Here is a 5,630-nt window from a genome sequence, read left to right as displayed (position 1 = left end):
TGTAAATACACTTCTGCAGATTATATAAAGCTCAAGGCAACTCAACGCGAGCTCAACAAACACAGCGCTCGACGACATCAACAACGCAACTGGTATTGCACATCTGTCATGACGTAATGGTTCTTTATTTAGCGTGCAGCTTGGACATGTCAAAACAAGTCGTTGTTTTGCAATATATTCAGCACGTTCCGTGTACGGCTTGTACTCGCTTCGAGCAAAACGCTTGAATAACACAATATCACACAAAACAGAGCGCAGAGTATTCGAAAATATTTTAAAAACCGGCACTGAATGATTTTTGTATAGCTACAGGCGAGTGATCGCTGGTAAACATCAAAACTTGCGTGACCAAGGAGTCGCCTGCTGGTCATCGTAATGGTTTCATTTAAAAATAGCGTGGACATTTCAAAACAGTTTTCGGTTTTGCAATGTGACAGTCAAACGCTCGAATGTCACAAACAAACACTTCACACTAAACAGAGAGCAAAGTGTTTGTAAAATTTTAAACGAGCGATCGCCATACACATCAAAATTTGCATGACCGTGACCTGCATCTCGAACGATTTACCGACAAAAAAACGACAAAAACTAAACCCCGGGCAGATTATGAACCGGGCCCAGGCCCCGCCCGGTTAAAAAGACGTAAATCCACTTGTGCTTAACATCTTTCCATCGTTCATGCTTCGATCTTGGCTGCTTAGTAACCTGGCAGATGTGTAGTTACCAGTGACCACTGAGTTTGTAGCTTGGTTACCAAGTCCTCAAGCATGCTTCGTATCGCTACGAACTTTGTTTATCGAGTGTTTTTCAAAGATTCTCAAGCTTTTTTAGTGTTTTCCTTGTCTTCTAAAGTCATTTTCCACTTTCCACGCTTAGAAAGGTTTGTTTCAAATGAGTATGCTTGGTTTTCTTTGTCTAATTTCACCAAAATGCTGGCATATACAGGTGTTATTTAAACTCGTTTTATATCCGCGATAATAAACTTTGCGTTTAAACTAATGTTTCTTATATCTTTAATACTAAAAGTCAATAAACAACATTAAGTGTTTTGATTTCTCTTGTTTTAACTGTAAGTTCCGGTAAAATGGCGGTCATAAGATTTTGTTGGGCGAAAATACTCGGCTATAAGACGCACCCCAATTTTGGCATGAACTTCCCACAGAAAAACTGATTTTTCTTGAAAAAACCGTGCGCCTTATAACCGAATAACTACGGTATATGATGTTATTGTTAAGTTATCGTTTGGTTATACTAAAAAATAAACGGGAAGGCCCAAACAATATGGTAAGAAAAATATTGCAATTTCTAATAAGTCAAAAAGGGAATGCTTGAGCTTAAGAGTCAACTGAAAAAAATAAAATGAAGACAAGAAAGACTGGGTTACTTCACGTGTGAAAAATGCACCAACTGGACCACACCATTGTTCAAATGGAGAGAGAAAGGCAAGGAGCAAACAATAGCCTAACTGGCAACCCCTTTAAAACAAGTTTTGTAATAACACAGCATCATTCAAGGATAGAAGCAAAAGAAATGCAATCGAACTGAGCAAATACATCTGGTCCCTTAAGGAGAAGTGTGCGTGCATGCGTATATACATGTATGTATTATTATCCATTATGGTGGGGATATGAAAGCTATGAAACCAAAAATCGTGTTGACAATATCTTCATACAGCACTGCCAAGAAAGTGTTTTTTCACAGTGCGAATGAAGGGAAAAGGTAACCGTAAAAGAAAGGGCTTCTGAATTGAAAGAAAAAGGAAAAAGCTGAAAGATAATGAAAAGAAGAAAAGGAAAAGGCTGGAAATGAAACAGCTGAAAAAGAGAAGAGGAGTCAGGAAACATCAAAACAAGAAGCGCTTTCTCAAAAGAAATCTGCTGGTACAAAGCCTGGCTGGAAGGGCTATGTGTTGATGTCTCCTGAAGACTTTGGACAAGACCTTCTTTAAAGGAAACGGAAGATAGCTTGCCCCTTTTGGAAAGCAAAAAGAAAGAAAGAATTGTCTCAAGTGGGGATCACAAAACAACATGTGGTCAAAGCTCAAGGAGCTTCTTCAGCTGCAGCAGACCCTACCCGACTTTCCAGTGCACACAATTTGCAACTGGAAATCCGTCTTACTGAGGCTCAAAGTTTTGCAACTTTACCGCACTGATGGCAGCACAGACGTGGATACCGAGAATTCTAGCATGCCTTCTGCTCCTGAAAAGGCACGCAAGAGGCGAACAGTGGACTGGCCTAACAAATTTGCTCCATGTACTTTTTCCTCAAAGCGCCTCTTAAGTTAGCCATGTTACAATTATTGGAGCTTCTCATGACAAAGGCCTCTAGTTACTTGAGGTCAAGCATTCGTTAATTCCATGGTCACATCGCCAAACAGGTAGAATTGTGGCACTTGGAAAGGACCAGCCTCCTGGAGATCCGCGAAAAAGCCACTACACTATTTCAAGCAGACAGATCTCCGTTGCAGTCAACCTAGACCCAATATAACCAGGTGCTGTGCGGTCTACGCACTCGGATTATTTAGTTTTAGACCACTTTTCCTAGCTTGCACCTCGCCTTAAATTCTTTTAAAATACTCATGAATATGAACATTTAGAGTCGATCGCACCCCAATGCACCCCTCTCCATTTATCAAAATCTGCTTTTGAATTTGATTTTTTTTTAACCTTGCGAGGATTTGTGCTGGTTTTGTTTGTTTTTAGGGAAGTCAGTTATGTTGCCTCACCGTAAGGATTAATGATAACAGGGTTGGCTGAAATGCATTTTACTCGACTTAGATAATCAGAAATGAGAAAACGAAGACTATCTGGAAGCAGTGGAAACACTCCCGGCAAGGCAGCCCCTGAAAAAACTGCCAACTGTTCCAGTAGCTCTAAAGAAGTACAATGACCTTTCTACCTTAGAGGATATCAGACATGAAGCAGCTGTGATGGAAAGATGCTCCCATCCATCAACTCCTCACATCATTGGTGTCAATCTGACCAAAAAGCCTTATTTTCTAGTGTCCTATTTTTATGGTATTAAAAATCACTCTTGTACTTTGTATCATGTACTTCGCAGTCCTGCCATAATCCTCACAAAGTACTGTGCAGGCAAGATAATGTTTGAACTTTGCCAAGCTCTGCAATATCTTCACATGAAACAACTTCTCCATAGTGATATCAAAACTGATAATATTCTCCTGACTACGGTGCATACTGGGTTTCATCCAATGCTCATTTTGCCAAGACCATTTAAGTCTCTGAGGCAGTTTCCAAAAAGAAGTGTTTAAGTAAGCCTCAGCAGGATGAATATCGTAAAAAGTATCGACACATTGCCAGCCACCTTCATTTGCTTCTGATATATTTTTGTTTGGTGTAGTTATGTCTGTTGTCAGTGATACCATTCCTTCTGAAAATTGTTTTCTTGAAGGACAAAGGAAATGCTTGAAGATCCCAAATTTAGATGTTCAATTATTTCTTACCTTCTTAGACAGCTTGAAAGGAATGCAGTCCTTTGTAAGATATAAATTCAGTTCCCAGAAAAAACCTAATCCTATAAAACTCAAGTACAAATTCAATATTGCTTCACTGAATCCATAAGCACAAAGAGATAATTTACCACAGTTTTGAGGGCACACGATTCAAATGTCTTGAATGGGTCGATCGCAACCCAATGCACCCCTCTCCGTTTATCAGAATCTGCTTTTGAATTTGATTTTTTTTAACCTCGCGAGAATTTGTGGTGGTTTTGTTTGTTTCTGCGAAGTCGGTTATGTTATAACAGGGTTGGCTGAAATGTATTTTACTAGACTTAGATAATCAGAAATGAGAAAACGAAAACTACCTAGAAGCAGTGGAAACACTCCCAGCAAGGCAGCCCCGAAAAAATCTGCCAACTGTTCGACAGAAGACGGTGGACAAAAACCGGCGAGAAGGAGTTTGTTTGCCAGTTCAACACATAAAGTTACTGATGTTACTGCACGATCTGAAGAATGGACCAAGCAAGAACTCGCAGCACAAGTGGAATATGTTGCCTTTTATTGGGTAGGTGCTCACACCGATGGATGGCCAAGGATAAATAAAACCTTTTTTGGGGGAAAGTTGTTCCAAGGCAATTGTCGATGCCACAGGTCAAGCAAAGCTACAGGTACAACATCCTTTTTTGTACTCCCTTATTTATAATTTGTTTATAACAATTTATCTATTGTTTTGTGGGAAAAATGTGTTCTTTGTGAATGTTAACTTAAACTCAAATTAATTTATCTGAGAAAGACCTTACATAAATAGTTTAAAGGCCGGACTTTTTTTCTTTTCTTTGTAAAATTTTTACTTTTATATGAAACATGCATATTTGTAAACAAATAGCTGTATTGAGTAGATTTCTATTTTCCTCTTGTTTTTACAGGTCATCTTGTAAGACAAGGGTCTTAAAGCACCTGAAAAACGAAGTTTAGCCTGTCCGTAACAGAGGAGTTCTATGGAGTTAACCATTTTAGAACTTCTACACCTGTTGTGCCTCATTCACCTTAGACTGTGCAAGATTTTTCACTATCGCCACTATTCCAAGAATCTCCCAGCATAAAGAGTCTGAGGAACGAGTCTCCTTTAGGGGAAGTGATTCCCCAATTTCTTAGCCTTTTCAAAGTTTAGATGTTACGAAAAATGCAGTGTCAGCTTTTAAATCATCTGTTTAAGTTGCTGGTAGAACAAAACTATGGTTAACCATTCTTGCACTTTCTACATGGTGACTATATGGAAGAGGTCCTGGATGGAGTTCAGCAACTTCAAAAAGCAGGCAAAGAAAACATTATTTACTAACTGGCACAAGTGTTTGCTGAAAAGAGAATTGATATGGAGAGAATGCCATTTGGCTTAATAGACTATAATAAAAGGTTCTTTAATGCTGATAGCACTGTTAAAATGAAAATGGAGGAACACTATACCCTTGGCAAGAGACAATGTTCGCCCACTTTGTCCACAAGTGGGTGTCATTGAATCGTGGCCCAATGTGGCAATATGACAAAGAAGAGGAGGAGGAGGTTATAGAGCTTGTTGAAGAGGTCAGGGATGTCCAGAGTTGTGACATTTTGGCAGAGGCTCTTAGTTCTGCTGGAATCAACCAGGCAGTTGGTGAGATTGTAAATTGTGGAAATGAGGGTGCTGATTTCTTTGATGAAGGTTTGATGTTTGGTGCAGAATTTGCTAGTTTGAGTGTTGATGATAATTTGTCTGTTGAAGAAGCCTCTGTTGATGCAACATCTGCTGGTGCTGAGGAGGCCTGTCCATCAGTGTGTGAGACACTAAGAGAAGAGTCAGATACTTAATGTGTGCCTGAAACAGGGGTACATGAAGATTTAAGGCCTGCTGAGAATGCAGCGATGGTAATGTACTACTTTGGTTTAGGTAAAGGTAAGCCCCCCCCCCCCCCAGCCGTACCTTGTTTTCTTGCTCAATATTATTTGGTTCAATTTTTTAGTCTTATTCATTGTTGATTTATGTCCCTATTAAGTCTCACAGGTTATTATAGAGCATTTATTCAGATAACAGTAAGGAAGAAACGTGCAGGTCTGGCAGCTGTCAGTTGGGATAGTGATGTCAAAACCTGCTAGCCTGGGGGGAGGGCAAGGGAAGAAGAATTACCTCAGCCGG

At 39.7% G+C, this 5,630-nt stretch overlaps 1 pseudogene; it reads left to right on the top strand.

The window, feature by feature from the left end:
- Nucleotides 1-2,027: 2,027 nt before the first annotated feature.
- LOC144657899 (putative serine/threonine-protein kinase DDB_G0281745) lies at nt 2,028-3,508 on the top strand (annotated as a pseudogene).
- Nucleotides 3,509-5,630: the final 2,122 nt, after the last annotated feature.

The sequence above is a fragment of the Oculina patagonica genome, chromosome 6 (assembly GCF_052425735.1).
Source record: "Oculina patagonica isolate OP01 chromosome 6, crgOcupat, whole genome shotgun sequence".
Classification (NCBI taxonomy): domain Eukaryota; kingdom Metazoa; phylum Cnidaria; class Anthozoa; order Scleractinia; family Oculinidae; genus Oculina; species Oculina patagonica.
This window is presented reverse-complemented; position numbering and strand designations above follow the sequence as displayed.